The sequence below is a fragment of the Cyanistes caeruleus genome, chromosome 4 (assembly GCF_971803275.1).
Source record: "Cyanistes caeruleus chromosome 4, bCyaCae1.hap1.1, whole genome shotgun sequence".
Taxonomy (NCBI): Eukaryota; Metazoa; Chordata; class Aves; order Passeriformes; family Paridae; genus Cyanistes; species Cyanistes caeruleus.
Genome location: NC_141704.1, coordinates 16,237,132 through 16,260,901, shown reverse-complemented (window position 1 = coordinate 16,260,901; position 23,770 = coordinate 16,237,132). Strand labels below are relative to the sequence as shown.

Sequence of the window (23,770 nt, the reverse complement as noted above, 5' to 3'; positions counted from 1 at the left end):
AGTACAATTAATCAGTTATGCCAAAGATAATTTTGGCTTGGTGTGGGTCTCCCAGGCAGTGCACTGAAGTGCCCCTAAAAGCTGATATAGCTGAATGTCACACCACTATGTAGAAATACTGTGTTATGTTTCAAAAACTGATACACTGGGGGCCCCTACATCGAAGTGTCTCATGAGGTGTAAACACATACCGTATTTTGAGTCACATTTTTTCTTCGGTTGCTGGTGTTCTGATTCAACTCTGCGTCATAGATATGCCACTGTAGAGCAAGTAGGCATGTATTTTTCCACTGTGCTAAATAATAGAAGCCTCATATTTGTGGAAAATAGCAGAATTAGAAAGTATTTCTAGTATACTACACAATAAATATCTTTGATATAAAAGTGGGCAGCTGCTTCTTTATAATCTCACTTGTCAGAAGATGCTGTACTCCTTTCCCTCTGCAATTTTTGTACTGCTGTTCATAAAAAGGTAGTTTCATCATCTATAAGAAATTTATTATTCATCTGATTCCATTTCATAGTGCCATAGTTGTCATACATCAGAGTTAATACTAATTGGCACACTTTCAGCAAGATTAAAAAAGGTTAAAATAGCCATGCAATACACAAATATCTTTCTTGAGTAAATGCCTTTATTGGCAAAGTAGAGAATCTCTCCTCTCTCCTCTTTCCTCACTCCTCTCCCTTGGTCACTTGCTTCCAATGGTGACTGACAGTGGCCAAGTTTTCCCTGCCTCCCTCTCCCTACTCCCCTCTCCTTCTCCCTCTCCCCACAGTTATTTTATAGTTTCATGTACACTGAAACATCTCTGAGATAAGGTCTGAAGTATCTCTCTTCCTGCTTTCCCTTCTACAAAACTCGTAACAAGCAGTCATAGTGATTGTGATATTGCCTGGAGAGATAGAATTTGTTGGGTTAAACTACACCAGAGAAAATGAGTCAAACATGAATCTTGCTTCACGACTCTTTGGGGAGGGTGCATTAAACACCATGTTATTCTTTTCCTTAAAGGACAAGATTGACTCATAATTAGTTGTTTGAAGAAACACAGTGTAGGCTTATCTTCAAATTCATTATTTCCCTCTCAACAATGGAACCTTCTTGAGATTTTAAAGGAGATTTTCATCAAATACATAACTCCAGAGCCTGCAATGTGCCTATACAAATTGTCATTCTGCTTTTCCTAAGACTTGATAGAGGTAGACTCTAAAGTGCTTTAAGAGGTTTTTTTGCACAGAAGTCTAGGCACCTTGTAGAAGCAAAGAAGGGGTATTTTTCTACTAAATTTTATGGCTTTGAGTGACCTACACTTAGATCCTCAGCTAACTGACAGAAAAAATATAGAGCAAGTAAAAATCTGTGATGTATCTCACCTTTTTTTTTCTTTATGTACTAAATTTTTCAATATAAATTTAATTTTTCTTTTATTGCATGTTACAGTGATCCTTTATTCTTCTTCCAGGAAATTTAAAGAATTTATGGTTACATAAGACATGCAAATATGACCAAAAGCGGAGAACTAAGTCCTTCAAATGCAGATCTCAGAAAGACACTTTTTTATGCTTCCTTTTTTATAGTAGTGATAACATGTAGAGCTTTTAACTCCCTGAGTATCAGTGGAGAAAGAAAAGTTCATTTCAAGTTAACAGGGAGCTGTACTTCATATATAGAGAACTTGAAATTATTGAGTTCTGCTATCAAAATGGCTAAAGGTGGAATTTTTTGGTTGGCTAGGCATCATAATAATTTCTTATCAGAGCAGAGCTAGTGTACGGAAAGGCCATTAGTTATCAGTGATTACCCTTTTGTTTACTCTCCCCACTCCTTTTTTTAAGCAGGTGAATCTCAGAAAAATGTTAGTTCATAATCATAAAATCATAGAAGAGTTTGGGTTGGGAGAGACCTTTAAAGGTCATTTAATTCAACTCCCCTGCAATGAGCAATGACATCTTCAACTAGATCATATTTCCCAGAGCTCCATCCAACTTAACCTTTAATGTTTCCAGGCATGGGCATTTACCATCTTGCTGGGCAACCTGCTCCAGTGTTTCACCACCCCCATTGTAAAAAATGTAGTCTGAATTTATCCTCTTTTAGTTTAAAACCTCTAAAATTATTGAATGGAGGCAATAAGGCTCAGAGCCTTCCTTTCTTCAGGCTGAACAAAGGCAGCTCCCTCAGCCTGGCCTCATAGCAGAGGTCCTCCAGCCCTGCCATCATTTTTGTGGCCCAATGTTGGACTTGCTCCAATAGGTCTTTCCTGTGCTGAGGACACCAGAGCTGGATGCAGTACTCCAGATATCTCAAGAGCAAAGGAGAAGGAGAGAATCACCTCCCCTAGCCTGGTGGCCATGTTTCTGTAAGTGTGCCCAAGATACAGTTGGCTTTCTGGTGCACACTATCAGTTTGTGTTGGGCTTTCCATTCAGCAGCATCCCCAAGTCCTTCTCCTGCAGGCTCTCAATTCATTCATCCCTCAGCCTGTATTGATACTAGGGGGTTGCCCTGACCCAGATGCAGCACTTTGCACTTGGCCTTATTGAAATTCAGGGTCTTTTCCCGTGTCCACTTTTCACAGCAGTCCATGTCCCATCCCTCATGTGTATCAACTGCACTGCTCAGCTTGGTGTCATCTGCAACCTTGCCAGGGGTGCACTTGGATGATCAGTCCCAGTACAGGCCCCTGAGGGACAGCATCATCACTATCTCCATCTGGACACTGAGCCATTGACCACTACTCTTTTCATCAGAACATTGAACCAACTCTTCATCCATGGAGCTGTCCATCTATCAAGTCCATATTTCTCCAATTTAGAGAGAAGAGTATTGCTGGAAACCGTGTCAAAGACCTTACAGAAGTCCAGACAGATGACATTCAGGGCTTATTCAGAGTAGTTCTACTTTCTATTGCATAGTAATATTATTGCTATGCAAATGAACTGCTAAAATAAATAGCACAACAGATAACTTTAGAGATAGGTTCAAAGGCCACGAGAAAGTTCAAGCAATTTAACTGGTACTTGTTGCATAATGCTATCACTGGTATTAAAATTTGCTATGCATAGCATTTCACTTTAAACCCTGCTGATCTGCAGAGAATCCAATAACCTGCTGAAGTGCAAAAATGAGCATTCTTATGTCTAATAAAAAACCAGAGAAATTATTTTATGGCCTATTTTAGAAAGCTCTGGAAAAACCTCTTTCTCTCTCTCGGTGGTAGAGAGAATTTACAGATAACTTTCCATGTAATTTACAGTTCTCTCCCAAACTGTAGAAGTATCAGCCACTCCAAATATCATGAACACAATGCAGAGACTTTTGGACTTTTCGTACCTCATTGGGAAACAGGGTGAAACAATAATTGGGGAAATATTAATAGCTCAAGAAAAGCGCATGGATGTTCATCCGTATGTAAGGAAAATTGGAGCAGGTACAACAGAGAAAGAAATAAAAAGAACAGTTTAGCTGTCAGAGTAGACTGTAATGAAGTCATGGATCAATCCCTAATGGGTAGAAAGGACTGTATCAGAAAGAAAGGTTCTCCTACACACAGGGAAATCTGTCCACTTCATTTTCAAAAGTAGGAGTTTGTGCATTTGCAGATAACTGTACAAGTATATTAGAGAGTTATTTTTGTCAGCTCCAGAAACAGTTCAGAAAATGTTTAGTAGTTATTTTCATATCTTCAGAATGTATCTGCATGCACATTAAGATGTGTGCAAACTCTTTTAGAAGCTCATTAATTTGAGGAAATAAATCTTAAATTTAATCAGTATCAGGAGAACGAGAAGTTACAGAAAAATATGTTTAAATGAAGTCGGGGAGATTAAGTCAAATGTTAGAAACTCATTTTGTGGCTCTTTGATGCAAAGGTTTTTTCAATTGCTGTTCCATATCTCCCATACAACCATGTGAGAGACTGGATAGAGAAGGCTAGTATAAGATTAATCAGATCCTAATACACACTGATTCCCAGAATATATAAATAAAACTGTCATTGTTGTGAAGTTTAGAAATGATGCCAGACCATCCCAAACTATGTCACCCTGAATTTTACTTGGAATTTCAAGTCCTCCTTTATTTGAAATCAAAATTCACCATACCTAAGCTTTTACTGGATGTTATACAATCATGGAAATGAAATAATCTTACTGGAGGAAAAGAGTATAAACTAGACATATTTTATATCTAGGGAAAAACCACTGAAAGAATTCTGTTTGTAAAAATATTACTTGAGTTTGTGGATTTGATCAAATTATTTCATAATTTGGTCAAATGCTGCAGAACAGACTAGGGCTAAAGATAGTGTTTAAAAAACCTTTTCCAAGGACAAGATAGCAAATAAGGACTTGTTTGATTCTTTTTAATCTAGCACAAATTTGTGCTGTTAGGAAAGAGCTTTTGCAGTTCAGCAATTCTGCACTTTAAAAGCCGTAACAGAGAAGACATATCTCTGTCAAAATAAATCTCTTAAAGTACAGTATGCAATAATATATTTGCAAAAAGAAAGAGTGAATACATGAGGAATTCCATAAAGATGTGCTCTTCTGCTGTGTACAGATGGTCAGATGCAATTTAGTTTGAAATCCATCATATATGATCTGGTATGATTCAGCTTGTCAAATTAAATTCTTGACAGGCTCAGTCTTTAAAGAAGTACTAAAGCTTATATAACAGCAATAATTGGTCAGCACAGGTCTATTTTCAGAAGCATCTGATCCTAACCAACTTTGAAAACGGGAGCATTTTGGCAGAAAATGATTGATCTCAGAAACCAGACTTAAAGACATATGTCTCTTTGGATTTAAGCTTATGCAAAACAAACAGAAAAACAACCAAACAAACAAATAAAAAAACCCAAGCAGCCAAACCCAAAAGAACAAACCCAAAAAACCCACAGGACTTTAGAAGATTGAATTTTATTACTTAAATGAAATTGGAGAGCTTCCTTCCCCTCTCAGAGCATAATATTCAGAAGAATTTCTGAGATATTATCAGTGCTTTCAGCAAATGGAGATTAGTGCTTTCATTGGTGTAAGATCTGGGAGATGTGTTGTGATTGTAAAAAGCACAGTTGTACTGGAAGACAAAGGAAAGGGACATTGTAAGAACTTTACAAAGGAGCATAACAGGAGCAAGGGTTGCTGGAAGGACTCTGTCAGAAGCCCCGGACGGAGAAGAGCATTCACTGTGGTGACCTATTAGAGAGCCAAACAATGGACTGCAGCTGGCCCTATGGAGAGATATCCCCTGTCATCCCTTCCAAAGTAAAAAAAAAGCAAAAAACAAACAAAATGCAAAGTATAATATTTGATAGCAGCAGGAGAATTAGAAGGAAACATGGATTTGTGCAGCCATTGCACAAAGCTCACATGGGCAATCTCCATCCCAGCCAGCCTGCCTTTTCCAGTTACAAGCTAACAGGATGTCCAAATTGCCTTCTCCATAGCACAGGCATCTTCTCTGCACCTACGTTCATCTCTGTAATAGCAGAAACATTTCTGGCAATACATTAGCCATCCTTCTGCTACATTTAATTCAAAAATATCCATTGGGTCTGCAGAGGCATGCCTGACACAGCTTACATGAGATGTGTGGTATATATTTTTATTTGGATTTTTGCTAGTAAATTTACTTAATTTAACATTAATATTTCTTTATAAACATAGGAAAATGCATTTAATGAAATAATATTAAAAATTCCTCAGTAAATATACTTCTATACATATTTTGGGTTTTTAGAAGTTTTTGGGAATGCCTACAAAGGAACAGGAGATATTAAATTTAGTACCTTATACTTGCTTATTTTGGACAAATACTTTTTCTTTAAATTTTTAGATTATGTTATATATTAAATCCTACATACTAGAAGAAAATATAACAGTATTTGGAAAATGTACAGTACAGGCCTTGACATTAAAACCCAAGCCACTGGGAAATTTCAGCATGAATTTTTATTCTTTATGTTCCTACTTTACATGAGTACAGACCCCAGCAGGATACCAGCTAAACAGAATGGCTACTGAAGCAGCAAAATATGGAGATCTTAATAATATGATATAAGAAAGAGGCCAGACTTATAAACTATTTTGCTCACATGCTGTGAATTATAAGAATAAATAGATTTGGTAATTTTAATAAAGGCAGACATGAAGTTGTTTCATGCAAAGCCTAATCACTAGGATGCTCTTTGTTTGATTAAAATGTCAAGAAGGCTATTAGGAAGTAAAAGACAAAAGAAAAAAAATGGCTTGGGATAAAAAGCCCTTTACCAAAACTCCAAGAATGATCAACAGCTATTCATTTATGTTCTCTGCTTGTGATCCTCTACTGAGTTCAGCAGACTACCTCGTTAAAGGGTCAAGAGATACTGTGCAGCTAAACTGGCTGTAAATTGCATAACCATTTAAGCAAGGAGCCAGACTCAGGGCTCTCAGACCTCAGAGCCCAGTAGTGAAGTAGTGGAAGGTTGTACAGATCTCTCAGAAAGGTTAACAAGATTTTAGATAATATTGTTGTGAATATAGATCTTTGCTCAGAAAACTTTTATTCTCAGCTGTCACTGAAGAAGCTGTCTGGCTACTCTGTTCCCCCTAAACTTGCAATCTTGTAGGGAAGATATTGTCTTACAGAGCATTAACTTGAGAAAATCTGATCAATGGATGGTTTATCCTATCCCAGTGGAGCCATAAAGATTTGAATTTTTCATAAGCCTTCATGTACCAGGTAGAACACACAGAAAAATGAGGCAGGGTATAAATGTATTAGGTCTTTAACTGTGGCATGCTGGATGCTGCTTGTTAAGTTATCCACATTTAATGAAGGAAAAAATGAAATTAATTGTCCAAATGCAAGTTCCATACATGAGCTGACAACATAGCCTAGAAATCCTGTGTTTTTGTGATATAATCTTTCCTATAGATGACACTGCTTATTGTGCTGATAGACCTTGTTCTGACTAAAACATCATATAGGATAAGGGTGAGCATCAAGTGTAGTTGCACTGAAAAAGGTAAATGCCCAGTTAAGTGCTCTGCTGCTGTCAAAAGGGATGCTGCAGTTTTTTAGGAAAAAAATTTGTAAGATAAAAGCATTTGATGACCAAATTGTGGAAAATAAAGCAACAGAAAAAGAAGTAACATTCCTTGTGGAAAGTGACAATATTTCTAACTGAAGTGAGGTATTTTTTCAGTCTTGGATATTAAAGCATGATTTGCAGGAGAGTCCTTGTAACCTTTCATATTATATTCAAACTGAGCACATGTCAAAATTTGTGTGTCAAAACACAGGCTTCTAATCAATACAATGGTGATTGACAATCAGTTTCTCAAAAAGATGAAGTCTTCAGCCCTCTCATTGGTGTTAGTTCTGCTACTCAAATCCTTCAAATGTATGGTGCCTAATTTGGCTTGCAAAGTTAGCACACAACATTGATAATGGAAAACACCCATGAGTTCAAGATTTTTGAGCTTGGAAGTGAGAGTAGAAATCCCAAGCTGTTACTGCATTTTACATCATTATGCTGGACTATTATTGCTGTAGAGAAGGAGCATCACTCATCTGATTTGATAACTCTTCAACTGATGGCTGATACCACAACATCAGAGATCCTTTGTAAGAGCACTTACATGTCTGAATTAGCACATCTGTCCAGTTCCAATACGCTACAAGCATATATTATACAACCAGGTAGATGGTGTCTATATGTGGGTGGTAAAGTTTATGCTATATGGAAAGCATACTTCTTGGAACTAAACATTTCAGGACTCTTTGGTGTTTTATAAACAAGCCTTTCTAAGCTAGGGAGCAAACATTAATGTGAGAGCTGAGTGGCATGATAACATATTGCAGAGATAGCAGACATTAGCTTTGTTTTTACCAAAAAAAAAAAAAAAGAAAAAAAGATGAGTTTAGAAAGGACTCCTGTTTATTATGAAATTAATTTTGTAGCTGTCTGTTTCAGAAAGTTTCTTAAACTTCACAATTGTTGGCAGCAGACCAGATTATCTTTTTTTTGTCCTTGAATTTCACAACACCATGAAGGTTGGAAAACGAAAACCTATTTGGAAATTATGTGCATATCACTTAGTTGTGTCATAAAATAACAGGTTATTTCTTATATTGATATAGAAGAAAATATTTATCTCCCTGTAATTCTCTGGAGAGAGACAAGAGGGCTACAACAAAGCTCTGTGCAGCTCACTCCAATCACAGCTACAAGTTTAACTGTGTGTGATGCATTTTTGTCATGAATTTGTAACATTAGTTGCATCTACACGCCATGGAAACCCTGTGGGCACCAAAGGATTTGTACATCTCTGAGCCTTCTGATTTACTGTAAGAATTTTGCAAAGCAGTCCCTTCATCTTCTCTACCTCCTTGGTGTTTTTATGGGTTTTTTATGTTTTTTTTTTCTTTTTTTCCCACCTCTAAAAACACATCCTAATAGAAATGGCATTTTGTTTTAAAATGTCCCAGCACGTTTTCTAAGATGCCATCCTGGTTTTTCTTCTTACACATACAAAAAGGGTGCTGGATTATACAGCAGGGCTAAAAATTGGTGTTTTATTATCAATCAGTTTTGATGTTGAAGTAAAACGTTCTGTGCTTTAGAAAACTCATTTTATTTAATACTAGAAAAAAATGTGCCATTCTTACACCTATAGGAAGGAAATGTTTTCTCTTATTCAGGAGCAGACCTTTTAATGCTAAAGGCCAAAAACATGTTTTTTTAAGCATTTCATTAAGCTTGCAAGGACAAGAATAAGGAGGTTTTTTGTTGGTTTTTTTTTAAACCATCTCTTTCTGGGAAAAAAGTGTGCTTAAAATCTTATTCCTAATTTTTTTTCCCCTCATGGTCCTCATTTAATTATATTTTAGGACTATTTTCTGTTTGACATATCTTTTGATAGAGAATGAGTCATCCACCCATCCTTCTGGCTGCATTAGGTGAAAAATCATCCTGGTGATTCCATTCTGTGAGAAACCTCCACCACTAATTTAACCTTTCGAGTTTATTCCTCACTCAAAATTCAAGGCAGCAGCTAAAGGAATGAAGCAAATGGAGACAAGCTCATGCTTGGGGTGGCAGACAAGCTGATTCCTTCCCAATTTGCTTTCTCAGGTGACCAGGTACAACAGATAAGAGGCTTTGGATGTGGATGCTGTACATGATGGTTCCTCTATACCAGAGATGTTGCTAAGGTCAGAATGGCATTGCTTCCAAATCACTACTCCATCCACAAGGAAAAAAAAAGGCAAATTACAGTACTATGTGACTCCCTTCTGAGAGGAGCCAGTATGTCAGAGAGACCCTTCTACTAGGGAATTCTGCATGCAGAGCATTTCTAGGGAACTTTCTAGTCTGGCACAGTCCTTGGGATATTACCTGCTATTTCTCTTGTGTGAATGGCCATGCAGCTGCAACATGTAGTCCAAGTGCAATCAAAGAGATTCCAAGGCCTTGAGAAGGTTGGTAAGGGCATCTGAAACACAGTTAATTTTTTGCCTTTATACTGCCAGTTGCAAGCAGCAACAATGGAAGAAATAGATTAAGACTCAGTCTATTAATGCATGACTTCATGAATAGCATCACTGACAAAGTTTTGGGCTGTTTAATAATATAAGGGTTTATATGAAACAAGGTATATCTCCCTCAGAGGGTGAAGAGGGTCTTGGCTCACTGGCAGGCCTTTAAACAAGACTTGAAGGGGGAGTGGAACAGTATCAGTCTTGCCTGTGACACGTTGTAGGATGGCAGACCAAACTGAGAGGGATCTGAGTGAGGGCACTCAGCAGACAGAGTGAGGATTCTCCCCCTGTTCTTTTCTCTGGTAAGATCCCACCTGGTGTACAGTCTCCAGCTCTGATGTCCTCAGCAAAGTAAAAGCATGCACCTGCTGGAGTGAGTTGGGGAGGGCCACAAAAACAGTCAGAGGGCTGGAGAACCTCTTCTGTAGAGACTGAGAGCTGGGTTTGTCCAGCCTGTAGAGGAGGAGGCTCCAGTGCGACCTTAAGAATGGCCTTTCAGTACCCAAAGGGAGCTTGTAAGAGAGATGGGGACAAACCTTTTAGTAGAGCATGCTTTCAGTAGCACAAGGGGTGGTGATTTTAAACTAAAGGAGGGTAGATTCAGACTAGATAAAAGGAAGATATTTTTTACAATGGTGGTGATGAAACACTGGAACAAGTTGCCCAGTGAGATGGTAAATATGCCATCCCTGGAAACATTCAGGGTTAAGTTTGATGGGCCTCTGAGAACATGATTTAGCTGAAGATGTCATGGCTTGTTCCAGAGGGCTGGACTAGATGGCCTTTAAAGGTCCCTTCCAATCCAGACTATTTTATGATTCTATCAATTCATGACTCCATGATTCTACAGTTCTTTAAATAAAGAGATCATTTGGTTTTAGATGCTCTGTTTCACACTATTGTCTCCTTACCAAAGTATATATTTGTGCTAATTCCCAGTATTGAATAGATTACTGTTCTGAATCAATACTGACGTAATTTAAACTGTTAAAAGCTGTTTGAATCCAAATGACAATCCCACCTCTTATAAACAAAGCTTTTATTTATAACAAGAATATCAAATACAGATGTACAGAATTTACAATTAATTGGTTTTATATGTAACCAAGCAAAGCACTGTTCTTCTCCCCCTCCCACCCCCCACCCCCCCCAACAATAGAACAATTTGCACTTTATATTCAAGCCCGGGCTTATTGCCAGAGGTCTGTGGGCTTTCTTTCCAAATCCAGCTCACCCGTGCTCTATCACAGAAGTCTACTGGGTAAGCTTTGGCATTATCAGCTGATTTTTAAATAGACCAAGTAATCTCCTTCTTCTTAACCTGTTTAGAATAAAACTTCTTCTTATTCTCCAGCATAGCAACTGAATGGTAGTACGGAAAGAGCCCAAAACTGGTTGTTGAATATCTTCAGAAAATGTTTATTTTTTTTTTTGGTCATTTACAGTTTGGGTGTTTAGTTTGGTTGGTTGATTGGTTGGGTTTTTCCTCTTCTTTTTCTAGTTAGGTTTTTATTTTTGAATTTTAAAAGGTAGAGGTTGGATAACTTTTCAGCTATATAATGCTCTGATTTGCTGGTTTGGGAAGTCAAATTGCTGTGAAAAAAAACCCAGTAGCCCTAGAAATACCTCTGTCTGTGCAACACTTTCTGAATAAGAAATTGGTGAGCTGTTTCTAATTCTGAAAATATGTTAATGAACTGCCTGTGATTCTTACAGAACAAGGGACAAATCTTAATGGGGAAGTCTGGCTGTTACTCATATGTATAATCCCCACACAATATTTGCTATTACTGGACCTGTAGCTACATTTCCCCAAGATCCACTTAGAATTCCTGTTTTTCCTCAAACACATTGAAGCCAATTATTGCGGAAGAACTTCTCAAATTCTTCAGAGTTAATTATCTGGAGCTAATTACCTGATCATGTCTGAACTTGTATCACAGACATTCAATGACAACTCACCCCATTTACAGTAGTGAAGCATAGCAGGGAACTCTTTCATTTAAAAAATTCTTAAAAATAATACTCAGAGTTCTTCAGAACACTAAGGGAGTGCTAGCAGGATTTTTCTTTGAGCTCCAAATTATTATTTATGAAAATTATTTTAAAACATCCACAAAATAAGGTCCTGACAGAGGAAAGCTTTTAAAAGTCAATTACTCTTATTTTTTGGATGAAGGAAAAACATAAGGGTCTCCGTTCTCTCTGAGAAGGACTTTATATGACGTGTCTGTGAAATAGCTGCTGGAAGTAGTTGATGCACCAAGCATTGAAGGACAGAAAGACAAAAAGAAAGAAAGAAAGAACTGAACTGCTGGGAAGTAAAAGCTTTTTAAAGAAAGCCTCAATTTTTATGGGTATGTCACTCTATTCCACACTGATATTATGTTCAGTGTCACATGATTAAGAGGTCACGGTCAAGCTGCACCAAGGGAAATATAGGTTGGATATTAGGAAAAAGTTTGTTACAGAAAGATTGATGAAGTACTGGAATGATCTGTCCAGGGAAGTAGTGGAGTCACCATCCTTGGATGTGTTTAAAAAGGACTTGGTGCCATGGTCTAGTTGAGGTCATGGGTTGGACCTGATGTTCTTGAAGGTTTCTTCCAACCTAGTGATTCTATGATTCTGTGATTCTGTGATTCCATGATTAGGAAAACAAAGGAAAGAAAATCAGTAGAAGAAAATAATTAAATATGTGGAGGAGAGTTGATGTCAAATTGTAAATTATTTCTGCTGGCATGAAAAACAGTTTATAAGGTAAACCAAAATTATTCCAAGGAAAACAGAGACAACCCAGCTTGAAATCCCATTGTTAAAACAGATCTCAATCAATCAAATGATAAATTCTACCTTCACAATGTGTCAGTTACAAATGACAACAACTGGCATCAATGGATTATAATTTGTCATCTCTTTGAAGTCTCAAAGATTGGTGATAGGCAAAGTACCAATGAAGCTAACAATTGTTGGGTAAAACATGATTAATATTCTGCTCCATGACAATCTTCTTTCTTTAAAGAAAGAGACACCATTTCAATCAAATCACAATTTTGTCCTTCCAAGGGCAAAATGAATCACTAATATGTTCAGATGTTGAGAGAAATCTTTGAGAAAATTAATTCATTTATGCACATTTGAAACTTTAAATGCTGTGTTTTAGTAATAATGATAGATATTGAACATATTTTCTATTCAGTATTTTATACAATATTTTGTAGTAGTAGAATGCTTTGCAAATTAGTGTAACTGCATTAAGATCAGCGGAAAAATTAATACGATAAACTAGGAAACTTGCTTAATTTCCCTATAATATGAAGAACTGAAAGGCCCAAATGTTTATTTAGGTCTTTTTTAAACATATGTAAAATGTCTTTGTTAGTACATATGTGATAAACTTGAAACTTTGATCTTTAAAATAAATCAAATTTTCATTAATCAAGTATAATGTTCTTTATCTATGTTTATTAATATGTAATGCTACAGTATCTTTTGCAGCCCACTTTTTTTCTTTTTGTTTTCTTTTTAAATAATGAACCTTATAAATAGCAACTTCCATCATCTCGATTTTTTTCTCAGAATTTCTTTTTCCCACTTTTATTTTTTTTTTTTCTGAAAAGTTTTTAGGCCTCTGATGTATTTTTATAAATGCTTTAAACATTACTCAGTAGGGAACTCTGCTGACAATTATATTGAGAGCAATTTCTAGAGTATATAGGTGATTCTTCAAAAATTTATTTCTACAACTAGCCCGTAGATTCATTCAATTTATAGAAAATGTGAGACTTGCTGGGGACAAGCAAACAGCCACATCAAATGTTAATTGAGAATTGTTGGAATAGGAGTACTCAGTATTCAGTACTGTTGAGGTACCCTTCTCTTTATTAGTTTATCCAGAGACTAGCAGAGACAGCTATATAAAATGTCATATTTTAAAGCCTTCATGTGAAGTCTGGATGTATTTCTGGAAGATATTGCTCATCCAAGTACAAACTGTCATGCTCAGCAAAGTTTTATGAAATATATTAGACAACTGCAAAACTCCACGTGGCTACAACTGCCCATGACCTCATCCAAAAATGAAGAAAATTAATAAAATTCTTCTACAATTTTTTTAAGCTTATTCATATATATTATGCCCCCAAATCATTGTTTAATTATAGAAACATTGTTTTATTTCAAAAGCTGAAGACTAAAATTATTTAGGAGGTGCATAGTTAGGCACCAGCCCTTTTAATGTCCAGGGTCAGCACAGCCAGGCAGCTGTGTTCAGGAGGTAATTGTGAAATCACTCACCAGCAAGTAGGAGGATATGCTAAAAAAATTAAAAATGGGGAAAGGGAATACCCTAAAATACTGGCTGATTTTGTAGGAATGGTTGTATGCAGTGACTAGAAGTTTTAGCTTCTGAAGAGCAAAAGAGGTGAGTGTCACGCCACATCTTTGGTAGTTTGATGTAGGGTATACAAAGGTATTTTCAGCAGATCTTAGCATCTGTGTAATCTATATTATCTACATCATTGCAGTAGGTTCCAGGATTTTTCTCTCCTATGGCCTTCATCGTCTAACGAGCATACCTATGGATCAAAGGTCTGGGTTTTTGTTGGGTTTTTCTTTCAATTTCAATTTGAAAATAAATATGCTGGAACATGCTAACTCAAAAATGCTATATTTTTCATACTTTTAATACAGTAAAGTAATGCACATTAATGCATTTGGCTGCTGTGTAAACTATGGATAAGTTACTAAAGTATTTTAGGTTCATTTTTAAGTTAAATGCTGAAAGTTATACAGATTGAGAGGTGGGAAAGACTTAAACTAAATAAAAGTAACCTTATTGCAGAAAGTGATGATTTTCTATTATAATAAGTGTATCCTCACCTGCGATCTGTTTAAAAGAATTCAAGCTCAGCAGAACAGGCTGTCAACCAGTCACTCAGTTTGGAAAGTAAAATGTTTTTGAATTTACTTTTTGAAATGGATAGTCTTAAGGAATGTAATATAAGGTAGTTTCTCAGATTATTCCAGTGATTCACTGCACTGCCTTCATAAATCAGAGTTTAACAGTTTAAACAACACAAATAAAAAATGAAAGAAAAACCCAAACAAAAAAAAAGAAAAAAAAGGCCCAAAGAAATTTTGACAACCTCTGATCTTGGGGCATTTTGCCTTGAGCTCTTGTAAATTAGATTTATATTGTATAGGTAAAGCTCACTAAACCCAAAGTACATAAAAAATTCTTCTAGAGCAAATATTACCTTTATTTTATTTCACATAAATATTCCTCTATATATAAAATACATAAATAAGTGAAAACTAAAAGCTTCAAATATATTTACTGGTGGGTATAAGCTGTCAGAACAAAATTATTTTAAATTTAGTTCAAATTTGCTCAAGAATGTAATTTAAAAAAAAATCCATTCAATTAAAAAGCATAAATAAGCATGTCCAACTCAATTCTTTCATCAAAAACACAGGGCTCCTGGAAACAATTTTTTTCTGACTGCTCTCTATATTCATATTATGAGAGGTTGGTAGAAGAAAAATGTTCTGGGTATAGGAGCTCGCTCTCTTCCTCACTGATGGTAGCTGAGCTCTACCAACACTGGGAAAAAAAAATCAAAAATAAATATCAAAGGATTTTCTACTGAGACAAGCATTTCCCTACAAAAGTATTACCTCAGCAGTTCCAGAGGTATCAGGGACATAACTCATGAGATTAAACAATACTCCCTGTGCTAATGCCATGGAAGCCATAAGGCTGACTGCATGACCCACCAATCTTTTTTCCTCTCGGCTCAGGCTGAGACTGCATGGAACCTTTCCCCTTGCTCAGTGCAGCATAGCAATAGAAAGCACTCAGCTCTTCTCCTGCAAATCCAGTCTGGGGCCTGAATTCTGAACAATCAGTGGATTTTCTTTGTTTCAACAACTCAAGTGTCTTTTTGGGGTCAGTGCATTTTCTTTCATTGACCTGGTAGCCATGTTTGAATCACTGGTGTGACACTCTAGGAACAAAACCAGTATTCAGTGAGGAAAAATTCTCCACTAACTCTTGAAGGATGATATAACTTGTTGAATAAATAAAATCCCTGATCCGTACATGACGGCTGTGCTTGCTAACTGTGACAGGACAAAAAAAAAAAGAAGAGCTACTGGTTTCAGTTTCCCAAAATAAATACAGGGGTTTTCTTTTATAGAAGCTGTAGGAAAAGAATAAAGGAGCTAAAGATCATAAGACAGGTCATAGAGTTACTCTGAGAGACAAGCTATTAAAAACAATTTTTGTCTTTCCGCAGTTTTTCCAGGTCATTTTCTCTTCACTCATTATGAGTAGTAACATTTACATGAAAATAGGATCTTGGTTTCTTAGGAGTTTATCTGCTCTTTATAATTATCCTCTTGAAGTCATAATACTGGTTTCTGTGGTAATTATGTTTTCCATAAGTTTTCAGTGGTTCTTTCAAGGTGAACATGATCTAAGCTGTAATCCAATAATAGAACTTCAATAGCATCATTAAGGCCAGGTTTTACAAATACAGAAGCCTAGAACACTGTCTAAAGATATAGTCTATATATGTCTATATATTTATATGTAGTCTATATAAGATAGAGTCTATTATTAAGTCCACATGTAGATGGCAACAACTTGACTTTTTTTATTTGCTGATTTTGGCAACTTACTTGTGTCAGAAGCCTTTCCTGAAAATCCTATTACTCACCAATATTTCTATACCCTTTTTTCTTTTTTCTTTTTTTTTTTTTTTCTTTATAATAAATTGTGACCTACTTAAATAGAAGCTGTAACAAGGCTCAACTGTGAGTGAAAGCCAGAGCATAGTGGTACAAATTAATCCATTTAATCCAGAAATATAAAGGTCATTACAGCCTCATTTGGAAGATACTAATCATCTTATTTATCATCACATGCTTTTGAAACTCAACACAAAATTTCAGCTAATTGATGCTTTGTATCACAGTCTCACTGGGTTTTGGTGATTGTCTTTCCATTTATTCCTGTACAGATGGACCCTATGACATTACTACTCAACAAGGAAAAGTTTATGGACCATGTAGGTATGGTAGAGTATTTACTAGTTCAAAAGACTAATCTAAAGTTAGACTTCATATAAAAAAATAATATACCTATACCTTAATCACCTTAATAATGTCTAAATGAATTTTTAATTTTGGTAAATAACTGGAAAAATAGCACAATTTTTGGGTTTCAAATACCTGTCTCTGTTAAAAGCAGTATGCATTCAATGTCTATGAAAAAAACTTGTCAGATGATCTCACTGATATTCAGAATTTACAGTAATCTTCACATGTAAGTAGAAATAAGACAAGAAAGACCAAAGCCCATCTGGATTTAAATCTGGCCAAGAATATCAAGGACAACAAAAAGACCTTCTTCAAATACATCAGTAACAAAAGGAAAACTAAGGAAAATATGTGCCTGCTACTAAATGGAAGGGAGGCCCTGGCAACAGATGACACAGGAAGGCAGGGTTACCAAACACCTTCTTTCCACTGGTCATCACTGACAAGATCAGCCCTTGTGAATCTTTGATCAACAAGGCTAAGTGCAAGTCCTGCACCTCAGAACAATCCCAAGCACAAATACGGACCAGGCCAAGAACTGACGGAGCACAGCCCTGAGGAGCAGGACTTGGGGGGTGTTAGTTGACAAGAAGCTCAACAGGACTCAGTAATGTGCATCCACATTTCTTGTCCAACCCCTGCAAGTAAATTAATTGAACAAAGGTACTTGCTGTAATGCATTTTCCTCTTTCTGCCTTCACTTAGATGAGATGAGATGTTGAAGGAGAACTGCCACGGGTTATGATAAGCCCTGTTCAATGTGTTTGCTGGTTGCATCGTCCTCATTTGCAGGCAATATTGGCAAATCCGCTTATGGCACCAAGAAATGTCTGGTCTGCACAGGTATAGCAATAAGAGAGCAGACATTGCAGCAATCAGCCTCTTTCCCCAGTGTTACATTAGTAAACCACCACAGCTGCATTAAGTTTCACAGGTAAATATGCACCCTGCTCATCAAGAAGATCTCATCTCTGAAACTGCAGATATGTACAGAAAACACAGGATTCCTGGAAAAGCAAAATAATAGGATGGGGAAAGGATGGAAGAAAATATGTAGCTCACATTGTGTATTTCCCCATACGGAGTCAGGATATCACTAAAGTCTGTAAACAAATGCAGCATTTATTTTGAGTCAAGAGTATGGTGGTTCTTTTTGACTGAACTTAGATTTCATTCAGCCTAATCTCAAATTTATTAAGGTCCCTCTGAAGGGTCAGACACTCTTTACAATAAAGTTATCTGCAATTTTCTCCAAAAGTATTGTGTGTGATCACCCAGACCACCTTTAAAGATGTTGAGTAGTGTGGGGTTTGGCTCTAATTCTTCAAGTACTGTATTCTTTCCAGGTCACCAGATGAACACCCAACCTTTGCTTACAGCTGCTTGAGCCTGGCAGTGCAGCCCTAGCTTTCAACTTACAAACCGGTCGGCTCATCCACTGCATACATTCACCTTTCAAATAATGGCATGGAGGGAGATGGTGTGAAAGCCCTTGGGAACCATCACTCATCTTTCATCCACCCAGCCAGCCAACCATGCTTGATGGTTACTCCTGATTATCTTCTTATGCTTCATTTACTTGGAAATGGATTCCAAGAGGATGAGCTGCTTGGTGTTTCCAGGGAGTGAAGTGAAATGTATCAACTTGTAGCTCCTTATAATCCATTTCTAAAATAGATACAGTAGAATTTCCAACTGCCAGACCTCTTCTAAATATCAGAGTGCTCCATACATAGTAAATGACTGTAGTGGTTTAGGATCACCAATTTGAGTTTCCTGGCCAATGCACCAAATAATGTGGTGGGTTTTAGTGCCAGTGTACTCAGTCACTTCCTGCTGTGACAATTAGAAGGAGGGCAAAACAGGCTCAAAACTTAAAAGATATAAAGAAAAGTTTATTAACAGAACTTTAAAATTAAGCGGAACTAATTAAAAGAATAAGAAGAATCAGACCAAAACCTTTAGAACACTTTTTCTCCCCCTGCCCAACTTGTCTTCCCCAGTTGACCACATAGAGGCAAGACCTGGGATTTTAAGTTATTTACCATTTCTACAATAGTCTTTCATCAGTTCTTGTAGGGAGAGGAGTTTTCTCTTGCCATATCATGGAGATTTCTCCACAAGAAATACTTCTCTCGTGACCTTTCATTTTCATGAATAGCAGCTGCCCAGGAAAAAAAAAACAACATCTGCAATTGTGAAGCTCTTCCCATTTTCACAATTTTCTAACAGCTGAATTAATGGGCCATGTCAACTTATGGGGTATTATTTTAAGGACGAGCTGTTCAAAAGCAAAGGTTTTCTTTATCTATCTCTGTGATCATCTTTATCTCTGGGAACAGAAGTCTTCTTCTCTCCCTGGGGGCAAAGGGTCTTCATCACTCATCTTTCTGTTCAAGCTTCTCATGGGATCACAGCTCCCTCAACATCTGCATTGCTTCAATATGGATGCCTCTGTTCATGTCTATAGTTTGAACACTCCATCCCTCCATACTTTCTCATGAATTAAAGGGAGTATTTTATTGAATCATAGTCCATCTCAATGGCCTTACCAAAAGAACTTTCACCCCAATACTACGGCATCTTCTCATTCACCTTCCATTTGGGAGTTGACTACTTCTTTACTGGCCTCAGTATCTGCATGTTGTCTTCTACGTGTCCTCACTCTCTTTTTCTGTCACCTAAGAGGAGAATTGTGGTCTGCAGGTTCCATCTGTGGTTAATATCTTTCCCAGGCCTGCAGGAGGTTGTGATGATTTCTGCTGGGAGTGGCCGATGGATTGCAGGCCATTCTGGGCCCCTCCCTCTGCCCGCCGGGGTTGGGGGAGTGGGGCTGTGGTGGAGGAGGCCTGGCCCAGCCTGGAGCCGCTCCCGGGGCCCAGCAGACCCCAGCTCGGTGCGGGCTGGGGCAGGGCTTAGTGTCTGCAAGGTGTTAGCAGCCGTGGACCGGCACAGCCTCAGCTGGGGCAGGGCTTAGTGTCTGCAAGGTGTTAGCAGCCGTGGACCGGCACAGCCTCAGCTGGGGCCTCAGAGCCTCCATTCTTTCCCGCAGCCACCGCTGGGGCCCAGCCCAGCCCCGCCAGGCTGTGCAGGCCCTGGCGGAGCATGGTTGGCCCTACCAGTACTGTTACCTCTAGGCAGAAGCAAGAGAGATTTCCCGGGCTTGTCCATTTTTAAAATGTGGATTTCACAGAGGCAGACCCAGCTTCTAAATGGTTTAATAGGTTGTCAATTCTCAGAGCTAGCCAGCTAGTTTTTTTTCCAGGCACAGAGGAAGCACTTAGCAGCTTCTGTCAGAAAAAATCGTTTCCGTGGGTGGTTTCTTCCCTTTTCAATAGATATCAACCGGTGCACAAATGACATTCTCACAATTACATTGTCCATCTCTTTCAACGGTCTCTGGTGAATCCCATCTGATACCTGGGATCTAAATATGTCCAGCTTGTTTATAGGTGTAGGGAAGTGCTAGAACTGTAGCAAGGTTGGGACTGCAAGCCATGATGAGGAATGCATACAAGGCTAGACTAAAATTATTGGGGTTTTTACCTGCATAAAAGTTGTGTAGAAGTAAAAGGGTGTTCTTGTACTACTTAAAGCCAGTATAAAAGAAAAAAAAATAAAAAATACTGCAGAATGTTGTTTCTATCTTTTACAGGCTCAGCATTTAAATTATTCATCTGTATTGAATGTACAGTGTAAATGATCAAAGGTGTACTGAGCATTTTTTTAAAGCAATATGATTTGTAGCCTTTCAGCAACTTACACAGGATAGTTTTGAAGCCTTCAGGTGAGTACCTCTAGTTTTCTTGTACTAATCCCTTGAAGCCTACATTTGTCTGTTCATCTTTTGCTGCTGACCACTTGCTCTTTTATCAAAGCTTATCCTTTGGGCTAGTCATAGCTAATAAAAATGAAGTCTGCAATTTGTGCAAATTGAAGATCTGTTCCACAATGTGATCATACAGATATTTTTCTGACTAGAGATGCAATCCATCTGTAATCAGTAACACTAAAATCATATAACACAGCGGATCACAGATCACAAAATCTCTTGTTGCTTTTTCAAGTTAAAAGTCTTAATTACCCAAAGACTCATCACAATGACTGTGGTTTTTCTAACAAGATTTTTATCTCTAAAGGCAACCAGGCTTCCACACTACTTATCTTCTACAGGTTAAAGTTCCAGCCTTCATCTTCAGAGTAATTTGCTTACCTCATTACATTAAGAAATGTTTTTTTATGAATGAAGCTTTATCCTTTTGTAACCACAAACAGTTGTATTGCATTTCAATAGATCTATCTTTAGTCAAACCAAAACATGAAAGACAAAGAAACCAAACCCCCAGATCCCCCCAAAACAAGAAGATGAAAAATCAGTAAAATTGAAATGAAAAAGTTGGCTTGGCTTCTTTTTCAAAAATTGTTTCTATTTGTTTGAAATCAGTGGTATATAAACCATTTTCTTGGTCTGAAGAAAGACCTAGAGCCCATTGCATTCAGTTATGTTTTTTGATGGTGTTTTCATTCTTTGCTGTGCAACAAAGAGCAATGAAAAGGAGCTTGTCTATGAGTTACGGTGAACACCTACACACCCCAAAAATGGAAGATGGTTCAGAGAAGATGAGTTCCTGAAGCTCAGGGAAAAGTACAGGGATTAACCACAGCTGCTGGAAAGAAAACTCAACACAAAGAGGATCTGAGCTAGCCAGAGCAGTATGGGGGAAGTTTATGTGTGGCCAAGTCCTATACAGAGTACAAAAACAGAGCAACAAACATAATGACCTTTGAAGGGAGCAAGAGTCTTGGATTCACTCAACCCACATATTCTTTCCCCCTGACTGTGGATGCTCAGCATTTTGATAGTTGGTAGACCAGTAATAGTAATCATCTTTGTGTTCTGATTCAGCTGTGTATTGCAATTGCTATATAATGCTTGTGTTGTGATTTCAGTACATTGATGGTTTTTGCTGTGAGAAGAATGAAAAAAGATACAGCACAGAGCCAAGACATGGAGAAAAGTCTGGTTTTAATAACTGTTTATTATCCAGTAATCTTTTACTTCATTGTTCCTGTCACTGAAATTCTAGCGAGACACAGCAAAGTATACATGATTTCTGTGATGTCATAATTTCAATTCTAAACCAAGAATTCAGCATCATGCACCAATGTGTTTCTTTACTCTAGAAGTCCTAATCTTACAGATCAACTCCCTTTCATATTTGTGCTATTGTACTGTTAGATAAGCTACCCTTGCAGGACCACATTCAGTATCTTGAAATTCCTGAAGAATAAATTGGTTACTGAACATTTCTTAGTGTTTGGCAGAGGTCTGAGTTTTTAAAGGTCAGGAAGGTTAACATTTGTAGTGACCTTTGTATACACAGTACTACAGATGAAACATTTTGCATTGCTGCCAAACGTATAAAACCACTGCAGCTCTAACTCATATTCCAATAATCTTAAAAGATGCATCTTAATTACCATGAAATGATATGTCTGACAGTATTAAAATATAGTTTGTTTCTTTCAGATTAATAGAACCTATCTGGTATTGTGATTCCATGTACATCAGAGCTATCAGTTATCTGCTTTCCTTTGCAGTTCATGAGACGTTAACTTTCTCTTTTCTGAAATCTAGAAACCTTTGTGAGGTGCATAGAAATCTTTACAGCAAAAAATGAAAACATTCCTAAATTTGAAGTACCTCTATAGTCAAGTGTCCTTTAGCAGTGGCATATTTAAATAGTTCATTAGGTCTTGAAAGCTTAATTTCTGCATAAAATAAATAAGGCAACCAGCATCCTGGAGGCTTGTCTGAATATTCAATTACATCAACAAGCTGTAAAATCTGTTCTCTTTTTAAATCGTTCATTGGTTGATTTCTGAATGTATATAATTTATTTTTAAACTTTAATGACAATGTTGATACTCCTACAAACACTTTTTTAGTTGCCAATGTAAAATCCTGCTGAGGGGAAAATTAAATATATCAGATCCATTGTAGAATATATATGTCTTGAAAACAAGTGGGGAAACTACTTCATCAATTTATAGCAATGCAGGAAGTGGTATAAAAATTAACCAAGAAGAGTTCAAAACTCTAAAATTCAAACTATCTTATGTGAATCAGTCATGAATAATTACCAGCTTTTGAAAAATACAGCTCCCATGAATATCTAAGTGTGAATTTTAGCTTTGAATTAAAATTCAGGTACATATTGCTATGTTTATATTAAATTCATAGAGATGTCAGAACAAGCAGACAATTATGATCAGCCAAAGTTTTTTGGTACTGAATAATAGAAGTAGTTTCTTACATGAGAGAAAGCTTTCACTTCTCTTGCTCATCACTTGCCATTGGCTTATGCCTGATATTATCACATCAGTCTGCAGTGGAACCAAATGTAAGGTGACACAATGCAGTGGAAGAATCATGTTGAACAGGAATAGGATAAAGCTATATTTCTTCTAAAATAAAAGGAAGTCCCATAAATTGTGACAATAAATGACTATGAACTGACTAGGCCTAGTAGATAATTGTTCATAATTGGTCTATTCTCTTTAATGGCAAGTTCATATAGTGGCAGATTTTCATAAGGCTTATGCTTGGGTATTTGGGTACCTGAATTCTTATAATTTGCAGATAAATAGAACTCTGTTCTTGAAAATCCCCAGTGTTCACAGAATATAGACATAAATAAGAAAAGAAAACAATCTTGCATAAAATTTACACATAACACCATATAGGGAGAACTATTTTCTCCCTAACCACCTAGTAATAAGAACCAAAAAAAAATATGAACATTTTTAAATGAAAAATGAAGTCCAGAGACTTGTACCATGTCATAGTTTCCATTCAACATCTTAGACAGTGTACATTCACCAAAAGAACAATAGTAGCAATGGTACATCTGATACCTCTTACAAATGAGACACAGTCTGGTCTTTTCCATATGAATAACATTTTTCTGTGCTGCATTGTATCACTTCCACATGTTAGCTGTAGATCAAAACCATTAAATCACAGGAACAGCCAACTCCAAGAATATAATTACAGACCCCTTTAACTTCAATTTTATCAGTTAAACACTTGCAGGAGAACACCCATAGGAGGTCAGACCAGACATTTTTG

General features: G+C 37.1%; 1 long non-coding RNA gene across 1 annotated transcript; it reads left to right on the top strand.

The window, feature by feature from the left end:
* The first annotated feature begins 16,277 nt into the window (after positions 1-16,277).
* LOC147653445 (uncharacterized) lies at positions 16,278-23,349 on the top strand. The gene is made up of 2 exons (XR_015286153.1): positions 16,278-20,425; positions 21,183-23,349. It is a non-coding gene; the product is annotated as an uncharacterized LOC147653445 (long non-coding RNA).
* Positions 23,350-23,770: the final 421 nt, after the last annotated feature.